Source organism: Microtus pennsylvanicus, chromosome 20 (genome assembly GCF_037038515.1).
Source record: "Microtus pennsylvanicus isolate mMicPen1 chromosome 20, mMicPen1.hap1, whole genome shotgun sequence".
Classification (NCBI taxonomy): domain Eukaryota; kingdom Metazoa; phylum Chordata; class Mammalia; order Rodentia; family Cricetidae; genus Microtus; species Microtus pennsylvanicus.
The window spans coordinates 37,922,523-37,939,376 of record NC_134598.1 but is presented as its reverse complement, the minus strand read 5'-3'; the positions used below and the strand labels follow the sequence as shown (position 1 = coordinate 37,939,376).

General features: G+C 45.1%; 1 pseudogene; it reads left to right on the top strand.

Moving 5' to 3' along the window:
* Positions 1–304: 304 nt before the first annotated feature.
* On the top strand, positions 305–4,483 carry LOC142838797 (four and a half LIM domains protein 1 pseudogene; annotated as a pseudogene).
* Positions 4,484–16,854: the final 12,371 nt, after the last annotated feature.

Below are 16,854 nucleotides of genomic sequence, written 5' to 3'. Positions count from 1 at the left end.
CTGCAGAGGCGGCGACGCGATCGGGGTCGGCTGCGCGATCCAGATGCTCACTCTCCTCCGCTCGCTCTCCTCGGGCTCAGGGCTCGGAAGACTAGGTCCGAGGCGGCGGCGGCCTCCGGCTGCGGACGTGGCGCCTGACGCGAGACCCGCCCCCTCCGCAGCCACCCGAACTCCCGCCTCCTCCCGCGCCTCGGATTCCTACGCGCACGCGCGCTCGCGCCCCCGCTCCCCTCCCCTCCCTCTCCGCTCCCTCCCGCGCCCACCGGTCGCTCGGCGCGCACAGCCCCCTCTCCGCCCCCCGCCCCCGGCCCGGCTCGCCTGCGCGCGCCTCATCCGGGGTCTTCCCCGCCCCCTCCGCCCCGAATGGCCAATCAGAGCGGGCGAGGGGCGAGCCGGCCGCCAGCCCGTCGCTCCCTGGTCGGCGGCGCCTGGGAGAGCGCTGGGAGAGCGCGAGGGGAGTAACGGTTCTGGGAACGGGGAGCTGCTCCCCGGCGGAGGGCGGCGTGGTCGCCGGTGTCACCAGCCATCCTTCTGTAGCCTTCTGTCAGCGGTTCTCCTCGGGGGCAGCCTGCGTGCCTGTGTGGCCAAGGGATAGGGAGGGAGAGGCCTTGCTAGTTGCTCTGGGGGCTTTTTTGTTTGCTTCACCCTCCGCCTGTCTGTCCTACAGCCGGATTCCTTGGGAGTAAAAAAATAATAATAATAATAATCCTGCCAGGTTTGCCCTCATCCCGCAGCGCTTCGTGCCCAGGCCTTGCAGGGAGTCTGGAGTTTTGGTGGTGGAGAAAAAGGTTGGTCCTTCGTTGTGAGGCGTGAACTGGGAGTGAGAAAAGGCTGCCCTCGGTCACTTGTAACTCCCCGACCCTCCACGCTTATACCTGCCTTGGGAAGAAAGTGCCTGGTAGGGACCCGCGAACCCAAGAGTCCTGCAAGTCCAGCCCTGCCTCAGCCTGGGGTGGAAGCTGGACTCTTCTGAGCTTCAGAGGGACCTTATAATAGCCACCTGGGAGGCTGTTTGGGGGAGCAAAGGAGCTGGAGTAGAAAAATGCTGTTAGCTTTTCTTTGGCTCTCAACACCTTTAAGGCAGAGATGACAACGCACCCTAAGCTTTTGGAGAGGCTGAGATGGTGGGTGTAAAGGGGCTTTATAAACTGGAATCTTCCCCAAATGTGAGGTTTGTCTTTTCACAACCTCATTAGCCATGCGGACACATTCACAGGGTGGGGAACCTCAGTTTTTAAAGGACCATAGTGTAACTGAATAGTGTTGACAGGTCTCAAAATAAGGACTGTGAAGAAAGAAAAATCCCGGGAGGGAGCTAGCTTTGCTTCAGTTCTTAAGTAGAATGGACTAGAATATGACTTCTTAACCGTTATCAAATCATCGAGTTAAATCCATTTAGATCACTGTACTGAAACTAATCGTGATAATCTTGTGTGTACTGATCTTATCACTTTAATTTGAGTAGGATGACTAGGAGAGTCTGAACTGGGGTGTTGACTGGGGTGTTCTTTTAATCCTGAATTCTTCATAGGATTTTAATAGGCGAAGGATTAATATCTAGGCAAAATTACAGTGTGCAAAATTACACTTTATAACTTTCTTCCCAAAATTGACAACGATTTTGCTAGTTATTAAGGCCATAATTCAAAGCTGTGGTTCTCTCTGTTTCATAAACTAATGAAGATACTGGGGGGCTTTGGCTCCTTCTCAAACTGTAAGTCGCCGTAGTCCTGTATCCTGACTGCAGTCATTTCCTATTGCCTCAGGCTCCTTACCTATGACAATGAATAGCATCCCACTCAGTTCTCACCAACTCCGGTCTCTATGAGCGTTCGTATGAAGATCTTGATGAGATTGCTTCTGTCTTGATGCGATCCTGATTTCAGATATCTGGATGCAACCAGAAGGAGCCCCAGTGAAATCGGGCCCTATTTATTTTATAGGCTGACCTAAATGTCCCCTTCCCCCAGACAGGATTTCTCTGTGTAGCCCTGACTGTCCCGGAACTTCCTTTGTAGATCAGGCTGGTCTTGAACTCAGAGAACCAACCACCTCTGCCTTCCGAGTGCTGGAATTAAAGCCATGCACCACCATAGCCCGGCAGCAACATTTTTTTTTTACGTTCTCTATGTAATACATTCTTTTGTTATTTTGAAATGAATGATAGCAGCTTTGAATAGGTTGCCATCCAACATAAATAATAATTGCTGTTATTTTCGTGTTCTTACTGGGCTCTTCTTCCTTGACTCACGATTTGACGTGAGCTGTTAGGGTGTGCCATCCTATTTCTCTCGTGACGAGGCAAACACTTATATAATCGTATGAGCTGAAGCAGATCTGTTAATCTAGTCTATCTTCACAACTGTTGAAGATAAAATTTTACAGTCCAATGTTTGTGACCACAACCCAAGTTGTTGACTGTCATATTCTTTTTTTTAAAGATTTATTTATTATGTATACAATATTCTGCCTATATGTATGCCTACATGCCAGAAGAGGGCACCAAATCTCATTATAGATGGTTGTGAGCCACCATGTGGTTGCTAAGAATTGAACTCAGGCCCTCTGGAAGAACAACCAGTGCTCTTAACCACTGAGCCATCTCTCCAGCCCCAACTGTCATATCCTTGTTTGAGAGATGAGATCTCTCTATGTGACAGGCTGACCTGAAACTTATGTTCTTTCCAAGTGTTGGGCTTAAGGTCTAAGCCACTACATTCGATTTAACCACTGCATCCTGAGGGAAAAGCAGACCCTGAAATCCAGCAAATGACCTACCGCTATCAACAAGGCTGTAATGTTGGTAGGAGCTGGCCTGGCATAACTAGACCTTGGTATTTTCTAGTTAAGCAAAACAGCGTGAGGCAAGGCTACTTCACAATTGGTAATGGTCAAAAAAAAAAAAAACCAACTACTTTCTAATTACTTGAACCTGAACAAAATCGTCAATGCTGTCCAGGTCACCAAGCAGAATACACAAAATGAGGTGAACTGGTTAAGTGGCTTTTGCTTCTTCACTGGTTACAGTTTTACTCATTCCAGCCTTTCCTATTTTTAGGTGTCATTTATGAAGACAATGAACCATACAATCACTCCTGCCTCATCACAAAGGAAAGGCAAGAAGCTTCTATTTCCTTAAACCCTCCTCCAAAACATCTAACTCGACCCTAAATCTGAAGAGCCCTGCTTTATATCCTATTGTTGAGATGCCATCTGATTGACTGGGATGTGTGTTCTGCCTTCCTCTGATAAGTGATAACTGCAACCTGTTCAGCTTGCAGGAATTCTTGATCTTTGCTAAAATACACTGAGAATTCTTTCTGTCTTTTCTGTACCGACTGTTTCTATGGAGTGGACAACATGCAGTGAGGTAGAAGACAGACATGACTAGTGGGCCCTCGAAGACAGCCCAAGCCCTCTTCCTTTCATGCAGCCTGAATTCTAGCTTCATAGCCACCACCCAGCAGACAGCCTGCACAGCTGCATTGGCAAGCATCTCTAGGCAGCAACTGACAGCCATTCTCAACTGTGCCCCGCCCATCCCAAACAGCCTGTTCTTTGCACATCCAATGTGAGGTTCCCCCCAGCTGTAAGGCACCATGTCTGAGAAGTTCAACTGCCACTACTGCAAGAGACCCTTGCTGGGGCAGAAGTATGTGCAGAGGGAGAGCTTCAACTGCTGCCTGGAGTGTTTTGAAAAGCACTGTGCCAATGCCTGTGAGCAATGCCATAAGCCCATAAGCGCAGATTCCAAGGAGGTACGTTATAAGGACCGCTACTGGCACAGCACCTGCTTCCGTTGTGAGAAGTGCCTTCACCCCTTGGCCAGTGAGACGTTTGTGGCCTGGGACAATAAGATCCTGTGCAAAGTCTGTGCCACTCAGGAGACCTCCCCCAAATGCAAAGGGTGCCAACAGCATATTGTGGCAGGAGACCAGAATGTGGAGTACAACGGCACCATCTGGCATAAGAACTGCTTCACCTGCAGCAACTGCAAGCAAATTATCGGGACCCAAAGTTTCTTCCCTAAAGACAATGAGTTCTACTGTGTGGCTTGCCATGATGCCAAGTTTGCCAAGCACTGTGTGAAATGCAACAAGCCCATCACATCAGGAGGAATCAGTTACCAGGGTCAGCCCTGGCATACTGAGTGCTTTGTGTGTGTGTCCTGCTCCAAGGAGCTGGGTGGGCAGCGCTTCACCACAGTGGATGACCAGTGTTATTGCTTGGAATGCTACAAGAACTCTGTGGCCAAGAAGTGTACTGGATGCAAGAATCCCATCACTGGCTTTGGTAAAGGCTCTCATGTGGTAACTTACCAAGAAAATTGCTGGCATGACTACTGCTTCAACTGCAAAAAGTGCTCTGAAAATCTGGCCAACAAGCGTTTCGTCTTTCACGAAGAGCAGGTGTATTGTCCCGACTGTGCCAAAAAGCTGTAACATGACAAGGGCTGCGATCCTGTAAAACAGCATTCAAACCATGATTTGTGTTCTTTCTCTTTCTGCCCTGCACCAGCCACAGGGGGACCGGGGCCTTCACCTCTAGAAAGTCACTCCTCTGTCCTCCCTCACATTTCAGTGTTCAGCTAAGGGCACACGGTGATCATGTTAGGCTTCAACGTAGAACAACCTTGCGGCAAAAATCATTTCTCTGTTGCACTAACCATGTAACCACATGATTTAAGCAAGAAACATTAGTGATAATGCCTCTACTGAGATGTCCCAGGCTCAGCTGGGTTCCTCTGTGTAGTCACAGAACATGCAAGAGTTGTAGCAATTGCTCCAACTCACCTCTTACCCTCTTCTGTGAACAGAGAACTTTCCAGATTGCATGATTAACTTCTTCATCAACACTTGTGCTTTCACAGTACACGAATTAACAGAAAATAAACATTTTGAGCCTGGCAGTGTTGGCGCACACCTTGATCCCGGTACTAGGGAGGCGGAGGCAGGCGGGTCTGCAGAAACAGTTCCGGGACAGCCAGGGTTACACAAGAAACCCTGCTTTGAAAACAAAACTACACAAAATAAACATTTTGAATTTAGCTGTAATCCTCAGCTAATCTTCTCCACATACTAATATTTGATTGCTCCATATAATTTCTGCAAAATGCGAACGGTGTAGTGATAGGGAAGGAAATGGAAGCCAAAGTGATAGTGAGGGGGTGTGGGTATGGTTCATTTGATGCTTGCTTGCCATGCAAACATTTTGAGCACCCCTGCAAAAGGCTGTCTAGCACCAGACATGGACAGCTCTACTGGTGGTATGCTTCTGTGACCCCAAGGCTGGCATCAAAGACAGGCAGATCCCTAGGGCTCACTGACCCGCCAACCTAACCAATCCATGAAGAGCAATCCAGGGAGAGGCCAGAAGTAGATCTGTGGCCTCTACCTGTGTTCATGCACATGTGTGCATACACTCACACATACATGCCCCTCAGTAAACATCTACCTGGTTAATTTTTTTTCCATCTAAACGTTAAGGGAGAGAAGCCGAAACACTTAGTAGAAATTGAGCAAACACTTGGAGAGTGGCTTGAGAGTCCATTTACTTACAAAATAATACATTATGACCCAGATATTCCACTAGATATCAACCCAAGCCGATACACACATATACAAAAATAAATCATAACTACTTAAAATTAGAAACACTAATACCCTATAGTTAGTGAATCTATACACAGATGTTAGTACATATGCTCAGTGGAATCCACCTGGAAACAAAACTACACAAAATGAATAGGTGCCATTCTCAGTGGAAGACTTAAGACTGGAAAGTATACGTCCAGTATGAGCCCAGATGGAGAAGACAAAAAATCATAGAAAACATTGAATAGGAAGTAGGAGTTATCTAAGGGGCTTGAGGGATTTGGGAGAAGCAGTGGAATTCTGTAGATTGTGATATGGGTATACAATGTATCTGTCAAAACTATGCTAACAAATTTTTATAACTGATACTTCAGTAAGCTTGATATAAAATAGAAAAAAAAATGTTGAAATGGAATGAAATGAGGTGAGACCATTTGGCTCCTCTAAAAGTAAACACGCCCCAGGACAGAGAATGCTGGAACAGGAAGGGCTGAGAGTTCTACATCTTGGTCTGCAGGCAAAAGGAAGTGAACTGTGTCCCTGGAAATAGAGCTTAAGTATAGGAGACCCCCAAATCCACCCCCACGGTGACACACTTCCTCCAACTAGGCCATACCCACTCCAACAAATAATGGCACTTCCTATGGAGTCCATTTTCTTTCAAATTACCACAAGGAGGAAAGGGTTTATTCAGCTTACACTTCCATATCACTGTTCATCACTGACGGGAAGTCAGGACAGGAACTCAAGCAAGGCAAGAAGCTAGAGACAGGAGCTGATGCAAAGGCCATGGAGGAATGTTGCTTATCAGCTTGCTCCACTCGGCTTGCTCAGCCTGCCTTCTTATAAAGCCAGGACCACTAGCCTGGTGATGGTACCACTCAAAATTTTCTGGACCCTCCCCCACTGATCACTAATTAAGAAAATGCCTTACAGCTGAATCTTATGGAGGTATTTTCTCAACAGAGGCTCCTTCCTCTCTTGTGACTTTAATTCGTGTCAAGTTGAAATAAAATCACCAAGTACAAAAGGTAAAGAGCTAAATGGACATTGGTGAAAACCAGGAAGATGGAGCTTTCTTTAAAAAACAATAGTCTTTCAGAACTAGCCCTCAGAGTCTTTGGTGCCACGAGCAGTAGCTAGTTGTAAAGAAGGCGCAGGCATGGTCACCTTGAGAAGTGAGTCTACATTTTTTTCATGTTATCCCACATCATGAAAACTCACAAGTGAACTTCAAGTAAGAGATCTTTTTGGTTTGGCTTCTACATATAAGCAATTGCCTATCATCTCATTTAGGCATTGAAGTCCGCATTCTAAAATGGTTTCCTTTCACGGATAAGAGCCAAGCATGGCTGGCATCTGGCGTCAGGCCTAGACAGTGGAGATGGATTCCCACCAATCTGAAACACGAATATCAATCAGTCTGCAGATTCAAATGAGTCCAAGGATGATAGGAACTCTTTCTTAGGGTATTTTTAAAGTCTGTCTTCACATTCACATTGAAGTGTGAAGGAAATAGCAACCAGTCCTTATATGAGTATGACAAAGTCAATGTTAATATCTTCAAGCTGAAATTTGTATCAGTGACTACTTGGCCCACTTTCCTTCCTTCCTTCAGGGCACACCCTTATATGAGCCGAATCATTTCTTTTCCAAGAGAGCAATTCGCTTCTCAGCACCTCTGTGCTGTGCTAGTTAACAGCCCCAGAACTCAACAGTCACACAGCCACTGTTTCATAGAAGGGTGGATTATAGAAACAACAAAATCCAACAAGAATATATGGATCAGCTCTTAATATTTTAGAAAATATTTTAGCGTCAACTCCTTTGGTCGCCTCTCAAGAGTTCTGGAACCTTGAGAGGATGAAACACGGTAACATGATTAGGCAATGTGGCATGGAAACAAACTCAAATGTGTGCAGATCCAAAAGTGTGAACCTATTCCACCTTGTCTGAAGGTCAGAGAGTTTGGACTTATTTTTGTCTTTTTTTTTAAGATTTATTTATTATGTATACAACATTCTGCCCTGATGTATGCCCGCATGCCAGAGGAGGACACCAGATTTCAGTACAGATGGTTGTGAGCCACCATGTTGTTGCTGAGAATTGAACTCAGGACCTCTGGAAGAGCAGCCAGTGCTCTTAACCTCTGAGCCGTCTCTCCAGCCCCCTCATTTTTGCCTTTTCAAAGTTGTTAAAAGCAGGTGTGGCTACACGCCCTGACCTAGGCTGTGATCACTTGGTGATTTAGACTCGAGGATGGGCCAGAGGTCAAAGGATTCAAGCATCCTTCTGCTCCTGCAGGATACTTGGACTAGGGTGGGTTTACTGCCCAAACACAGATTTAAAAAAAATGCAACATAAAAGAATGCAACACATTTTCGCATCATTAAAACAAATGTTCCACAACATAAACAAATGTAACACATCTTAAAATAATATTTCACAGCAGAAACTCAGTAATAAAGCTTGGTGAGGATGTGGAGAGATGTACTCTGAAGACACAGGAGGTGGGGATGTAGACTGTCATTGTGGACAGTGCCTCAAAAGTGCTGTTCGCTGTGTTCACCCAGCTCACCTTAAACAGGAAGTCTTTAAACAACAGTAACAAAACCACCAGCTTCAGCATGTAACAGGGACTTAATTTTATATTCCCTCTGGGATAGCGTTTGATAATTCAGTATTCACGGCAACCTCAGGAATGACAAAAATAAAGGTAATTAACTGTGTATCCATACAAAGAAGCATTTCTCATGTGCAGTACACTGTATACAAATTTCAAAAACCGTATGCTACTCATGGAGGAGAAATGAGAAGTTGAGACTCAGTGGAACATTCCAGTTCATAAATATGCAGAATTACATAACTGTATTACTGATCAAAATACCAGAATAAAAAAAAATACCAGAATGCATAACGCTTAAGGGAATACAAAATGATAGTGGATTTTGAGCTCACTTTTTCTGAAATCAAAACTCCTGTTGTCCCATCTCATTCATGTTTAGTAGACGGAAGCACCTTGTCAACACGTGTTAGCAATCCCAGTGAGCTGATTCAAAATCTTTCTCCTGATTCTCACCCAGCTTGCTCTGGTGGTGTGGGAGGGTCTTTTTTCTATGTGTTGTTTTCATTGGTCAAAAGAAGAGACTGCCTTGGCTTTTTGATAGGGGAGAATTTAGATAGGTGGAGTAGACAGAACAGAATGCTGGGAAGAAGGGACGTGAGGCACAGCATGGCTCTTTCCCCCAGACGGAAGCTGGTTAGACTCATGCCGGTAAGCTACAGTCAAGTGGCTATACAGATTATTAGAAATGGGTTGAATCAATATGTGAGAGTTAGCCAATAAGAGGCTAGAACTAATGGGCCAGGCAATGTTTAAATGAATACAGTTTCTGTGTAATTATTTCGGGTGTAAACTCGCGGGGAGCCAGGCGGTCGGAAGCAGCCAGCTCGCCACTCCTTTTACAACACTCTGGTGTCCTGGTTTCTACAGTTATTGGGCTTGACCTGATGTTCTGCCCTTGGCTCCCCGCCATTGTTAGCTGGCGTTTAGTCACATGCTCGAACTTTCTCCAGTAATATTAGTGAGTGGTGTCCTACCTGTGAAAGAACCCAGATGCTAAGGACTGCATACTGTATTTTTTCATTTGTATGAAATGTCTGGAAAAGGCAAACCTAGAGTGACAGAAAGCAGATCCACAGTTATCTGGGACAGGGGGTGAGGCTAAAGACTGACCACAGAGGGGCATGAGGACCTTGTCAGGGGGATGAAAATTTTCTCATAGTAAATTTTGACAAAATGGTTCCAAGCTATTTAAATTTAGTAAAGTTTATTGTGTTGTACATAAAAAAACAAAGACAGGAATTACATAAATTTTGTTCATTAAACCTGTTGATTTAAAAAGAGGAAATACTTGAGTAGCCACACAGAAAACCTTAACCCACTTGTAGGAGGAGAAAAAATGAGTTTTTCGTTAGTTTCTCGTCTCATTCCATGATCTTTTGCAGTGTGGCTTTACCACTCTGTTAATATCACAGAGATCCACCTGCCTCTGCCTCCCGAGTGCTGGGATTAAAGGCGTGCGCCACCACCGCCCGGCTACCACTCTGTTAATAAAACGCGGGGCCTCAAGCCAAGCAAGATGACCCAAGCCTGTCATCCCAGCACTCAGGATCCCAAGTTCAAGGCCAGCCTGGACTATAAAAATAGTGGAAGCCGGGTGGTGGTGGCACACTTGGAAGGCAGAGGCAAGTGGATCTCTGTGAGTTCGAGGCCAGCCTGGTCTACAGAGCTATTTTCAGGACAGCCAAGGCTACAAAGAGAAACCCTGTCTCAAAAAAACAAAGCAAAGAGGAAAGAAGGAAGGAAGGGGAGAGGGAGGGAAAGAGGGAGGGAAGGAAGGAAGGAAGGAAGGAAGGAAGGAAGGAAGGAAGGAAGGAAGGAAGGAAGGAAGGAGTGGACGTTAGCTATCCTCATGGCCATCAGAATGAGGCAGAAGTAAAGGTGTGTGTCATTCAGTGCGAGCTTATAAAAGTCTGGTGGCTCCTTCAGATGCCTATTGAACTCTCTCTCTTCCACATGGATGCTGTGTCTCAGAACTCAGTACCAACCTGTGAAAAGCACAAAACCATCTGGAGAGGCCATATCTTAGGGTTTCTATTGCTACGATAAAAAAAAAATGAGCATGGTAGACAGCTGTGTTTTCTCTTACAGATTTGGAGTAACTTGTTAGCCATCAAGAGACAACCGTAGGGCAACAGCAGGCCAGAGCGGTACCATGTTCCAGCCCCATCTGTCTCATCATACCCCCCCTTCAACAGCTTATTCTAGTGTCCCATAATGCTAGTCTTTATTATTACAAATAAGTTTGGTTTTTTTCAGATACAATGTGAGACTTTGTAAATCATCTAATTCTCAATTGATTTGTTTTCTTATATTTAAATGAATACAGACTCTTGGCTTTATATTCTGTTTGATATTTTGTATCCACTACTGTTGTTATTTGATACTCATCTAAGCCTAGACCTGAACAGTGAGAGTCCATTCAGGTCGACAGAACTCCTTATTATACATGGGCGCATAGAAAGGTGTGCGATATTTCTCCCCATATGGACAACCAGGAGTCCACATCAGCATCTCTGGTTCTGAATCATCACCACACGGCTCATTTTTGTTCCCTGCCTTTCCACACTGGGTGCCTTGCTGTGACAGTGGCCCACCTGGTTACTATCACTTTTAATGCACTCATTTAACCAATCCCACTCTAAACAATAGTTCTCTGCCTTCTCCTCTGCATGGACAACCCTCCTGTCCCCTTTGCCTTAGCGCCATGGACGTGACAGAGGAAGTGACAAACAGGGCAGGAAGGCAGGGTTGGGAATTGTGCGTGTGTGATTCAGGATTTCAGAGTGGCCATGGAATGTGACCTTAAGGGTCTTAGACTGAGCTTTGCACAAAGAGAAGGAAAGAGGAACAAATGGGGATAAAGAAAAAAGAGAGAAGAAGGAACTTAGCAATGGGGGGGGGGCGACTAAAATACGTTCTTAACAAATATACAAACAAGTTCATACTTTTAAATATCAAACACTATATCCATAATCTATACTAAACTATAGTCCCTTTTTTCTGAGACAGGGTTTCTCTGTGCAGCCTTAGCTGTCCTGGAACTCGCTCTGTGGACCAGGCTAGCCTCGAACTCAGAGATCCTCCTGCCTCTGCCTCCTGAGCGCTGGGATAAAAGGCCTGCGCCACCACTGTCTGGCGCTGCGTTAGTTCCTGAGCTTCCTTCAGCTTTATGGTGACCTGTGGTTCTAAAATCGTAAATCTTTCCATTAATCTGGCCAAGTCATTTTAAGTCTTAAAATCTTAAAATCTGCTACCCAGAGCCATGGTGACATCCAGGCCCAAGCTGTGCTGAGGACCATGTCTGGGTCCGTGGTCCTACTGCAGCTGAAGTCTGGGTTGATGTCTGTTGTCTGTGTTAACACGGGGTGTCCAGGGGAACCTGCATGTTGAAGTCCAAGGGCCATGCTGAGTCAGCTCCGCCCCTCACTGGCCCCACCCCTCACAGAAGAGCTGGTCCCAGTGACCCCAGAACAGAAGAGCTGGCCTCCACACTGGGGAAAGCTGGACCCACCCCTCAACCACAGTTGTGGAAAAGCCGTCTCTGCCCGGCACCTGAGGACGGGGCGCAGCTGCCTGGATTGACCAAATCAGCTACCACCCTGACCCACATCCAGGGCTTCGAGATTGCCCAATCCAACATTTACCCCATCTATGGCCTGCTGGAGTGTGCGGATGGTCTGATCATACAGAACCGTGGTGGCAGGATTTCCATGACTCAGGGCAACAGCAGGATATTCTAGGGGAGTTTTGGTGACGGCATGCCAGCAGCTGGAGGCCTTGGACCAGACCAACAACTCATTGCAATGAACATTTGGAAGCAAAGCTGAGGGCCCTACTGCGTGACACAGCGAGGCTCCCATTGCCGCTAAGACGAACGCAGAGGGATGGAGAGACGGGGAAGGCGGAGAAGCAAAGTAATTTTTTTCATTTATTTTTGTTTTGCTTTTTGTTCTTATTGTTTTGTTTTGCGTTGTTTTTTTGTTTTTGTTTAACTAATGTTTTTGTTAAACTAATGTCTTTATTTTTATTTCGTCTTAATTCCTTTTTAAATTTTCTTTGGGAGTGGGTGCTACAGGTGAAGGGTAGATATGGAGGAACTGGGAAATAAGTGGGACTGGGGTGCATGGTGTGAAATTCCCAAAGAATAAGTAAAAAACTATGTTCAATTAAAAAGAATCTTAGTTACTTCTTCATGAAACATTTGTCTTTGTTTACAAACATAGCTAGTGACAAACCCCTAACCTCTCAGCTTGCTTGCTTGCTCTTTATGCAAGCTTGGATGCTTAAGTCCTGTCTTGGGCATTTTAATTTAAAATACATAGACAAAGACATCAAATTTGTCATTAAAATGCTAGTTAAAACCCACAATTTCAACAGGATAGTGACTCGAAATAAATACTAAATTTAAAAAGAAGCATTATAAACATGGATTAGACGTCACGTTTCTTATAAAAAATTTGTTTACCTAAGATACTGAAGTGATATAAGTTCTTTTTTCCTCTCGGCATGGCCTCTCCTCTCCATAAGCACTGTGTTTAGAGAAGGTGTGGGTAAGGCAGCTCCATGTCTCCTTTAAATTCCACCCCTGTAGGCAGAACAACCTGTCTCGATATAGGACAGCCACATTTTACATATGTATTGCCCTGGATTTTGATGTGAACGTTAGCTTCCAAAAATAGAGGGCTTTAAGAACTCGGTGACCCAGAGTGTCTAAAAATAAGGCAACATGGGTGAAAATCAAAAAGAACAGTTTACTAACCAAATCTCAAGAATTTAAATGAATACTGTCTAATAAGCGTAACATGTAACAATAATGAATATTCTCAAGTGTTTATTTCAAAACGTAACCTAAAAAAATATTTATTAAACAACTATCTAGATAAGGCCCATCTATTTTTTCCCCAAAGATATTTTTATGGAAATAATAATTATATAAAAAAGTCTTATAGCCAGGCAGTGGTGGCGCACAACTTTAATCCCAACACTCAGGAGGCAGAGGCAGACAGATCTCTGGGAGTTCAAGGCCAGCCTAGTCCACAGAACTAGTTCAGGAAAGCCAGGGCAACACAGAGAAACCCTGTCTTAAACAAACAAACAAAATAATAACAAAAAACTCTTAAGGTCACTTGCCTTTAATCCTAGAACTCAGGAGACTGAGAGAAGCCTGCTCTACCCAGAGAGTTCCGAGCCCAGCTATTGTTGCATAGTGAGACCCACCGAATAAATAAATAGATAATAAAATCTTGAAATTATTTATCAGCACGGTTGCAAATCCCATCAATAATTCGCACCATCTTAAACAGTAAGTATATGGTGTTAGCTCCCTCCAGTCTGCCTTCCAGCGGCTGTAGCTTACGTCATCAGCTGTCACCGGGTAACGCACCATTTCTTCTGTCCCTACAAGCTGTACACTTCCCTTTGCAGCATGCAGAGATGAAGAGATGTTTCAACATACAAAAATCTGCCGGGCGATGGTGGTGCACGCCTTTAATCCCAGCACTCGGGAGGCAGAGGCAGGCGGATCTCTGTGAGTTCGAGACCAGCCTGGTCTACAAGAGCTAGTTCCAGGACAGGCTCCAAAACCACAGAGAAACCCTGTCTCGAAAAACCAAAAAAAAAAAACATACAAAAATCTGTCAATACACTCCATCATATAAACAAACTGAAAGAAAAAAAACATAATCATCTCATTATATGCTGAATATGCTGAAAATAATTTTGGCAAAAGCCAACACCCCTTCGTGATAAAAGTATTGGAGAGATTAGGGATCCGAGGGACATACCTAAACATAATAAAGGCAGTTTACAGCAAGTCAACAGTCAACATCAAATTAAATGGAGAGAAACTCTAAGCAATCTCACTGAAATCAGGAACAATACAAGGCTGTTTGCTCTTTCCATATCTATTCACTTAAAGAAATATTCACCATCCTTAACCATCACAGAAATGAAAATCAAAACTTCTCTGAGATTCTGTCTTACACCTGTCGGAAGGGCTAAGATCAATAACACAAACAACAGCTCATGCTGGGGAGGATGTGGAACAAGGGGAACACTCATCTGTTGCTGGTGGAAGTGTAAACTTGTACAGCCACTGTGGGAATCAACAAGGCTGTTCCTCAGAAAATTGGGAATCGGTCTAGCTCAAGTACCATTCCTGGGCATATACCCAAAGGATGCTCCACCATACCACAAGGTACTTGCTCAACAACGTTTATAGCAGTTTCGTTTGTAATAGCCAGAACTTGGAAACCCCTGAGGAGTGAATAAAGAAAATGCAGTACATTTACACAATGGAGAACTACTCTGCTGTTAAAAATTATGACATCAGACAATTTGTAGGCAAATGGATGGAACTACAAAAAAATATCATCCCGAGTGAGTTAACCCCAATCCCAGAAAGTATGTACTCACTTGTAAGTGGATATTCACCATTAAGTAAAGCTACAATCCACAGACCCAGAGAAGCTAAAAGGCTCCTGGGAGGAACACGTGGATCTCCCTGGGAAGGGGAACTATAATAGATTTTGTAGGTGGACCGGGGGAAGGGAGGGATGGAAACAAGAGGGCTTAGGCTTAGGGGCATTGTTGTGGAGACCTAGTATAGTGGAAACTTCCTGGAACCTATGAGGTTGACCCTAGTAAGGTCACACATCCTAGATATGAAAATACGGACCCTAAACTGGTCATCTTCTATAACTAGGCAAGGTCATAGCAGTGGAACTGGATATCAAACCAGCCACAAAACCTTCAACCTGTGGCCTCTCCTGTCTGCAATATTGCTGAGCAGTGGTGGCTCAGAGCTTGTGGGAATGGCCAGTCAATGACTGGCCTAACTTGGGGCCCATAGCCATAAGAAGGAATGCATACCCAACAGTGCCAGGATGGCCAGGCACCAGAAGCTGGATGGCTAAATCTAGGGTAGACCCAAACACAACTGGCAAAATAAGTCAATGAAATGATTCCTATTAACATTCTGTGATACTCGTAGATCAGTGCCTTCTCCAGTATTCATCAGAGAGGCTTCCTTTGGCAGCAGATACAGAGATCCACAACCAAACATTAGATAGAACTTGGGGAATCCTGCAGAAAGGGGGAAGGAAGGAATGTGGAAAACAGAGGGGTTGAGGACACCCCAAGAACACAGCCCACAGAATCAACCAATCAGGGCTCAAAGGGGGTCATAGAGACTGAGATAACAATCATGGAGCCTGTATGGGTCTGTGTTGGGTCTTCTACAAATGTGTTGTAGTTGTTTAGCATGTTTTTTAATGAGACTCCTAACAGTGGGAGTTGGGGGTGTCTTTAACTCTTTTGCCTGCTCTTGGGACCTTTTTCCTCCTACTGGGTTGCTACATCCAGCCTTGATATGAGGGTTTGTACCTAATCTTATTGCACTTTGTTATGCCATGTTGGGTTGCTATCTCTGGGAAGCCAGCTCTTTTCTGAAGGGAAATTCAGGGGCAGTGGATCTGTGGGGTAGGGGCTTGGGGGACTAGGAGGAGTGAAGGGAGGAGAGGATGTGATTGAGATATATGATAGAAGAATAAACAAGAAAAGAAAAAATGCAGATTAAGACAAGGAAGAAGGGAAGGAAAAGAAAAAGGAGGAAAACCAGTAAATTTTATACATGTATTTACACACACACACATTTTCAAAAGCAAAATGTTTTATCTTTATGATTAGATAGAGCCCGTAAGCAGGAAGTCTCAAAGGCTCTAGACAAGAATTATCAGTAGAACAGAGGTTGGTGTGGGTACCATCTTCTGGTACCATTGTAATGGTGGTCTCCAGGGGCCAGGTGGGACAGAGGTCCCTTAGAACAAGTGATGCTGTCCTGATGCTTGTGGGGACAAGATATGGCCCTGTAGCTGCTCATAGATTCACCTGCAGTTCCCAGCGTCCAGGATTCACAAATAAGGATCTCCCCGAATCTGAAACAGCACTTTTAGCTGGATCACTGTGAGAGCGCCATATGGTTTGGGAAGATCTGGAAAGGACATAATTGGTAGGAGATATGATACATGAGGTCAAGGGCTGTCACTTGAGTTAGGACCACCACATGGGAAGCATGGTTAGTTCAGAACTGGGGGTGTGTGCTGTGAGCTCCAATGGAAGACGCGGAGGGATGTAGTCCTAGCGCTGAGCTGCAGTGGAGGGCACAGAGGGATGCAGTCCTAGAGAGACTGTCTAGAAGAGCGCTGTACTTGATGGGACACCACACGGCACCGCAGGCAGAGCACTCGTGTCCTCCCTAGGCCTGAAGAAGCTTCTCCAGGCTGTGTCCTGCTCACAGCAGTGGCCTGGGTAGGGAACGCGAATCTGCTACAGAAATTCACCGGATTATCTTTCTGGCAAGGCTCTAGCCTTCATGAGACTCCATAGCGGAGCTGAGAGGACTGTGTTCCAGGGAAGTAGAGCTGGTGGCAGCACCAGAGAGTCTGAAAATGGGTTTAGACACAACTTTGTTGGGATACAGTTCACACACCGATTTTACTCATTTGAAGTGTACAATTTAGTTCTATATATATACTCGGAGTGGTGCAATCCTATTCATTACCTATTTTTAGAACATTTTCATCGCCTCAAAATGAAACCCTGTGTCCACTAACCGTAACCACGTTAACCCCGTGT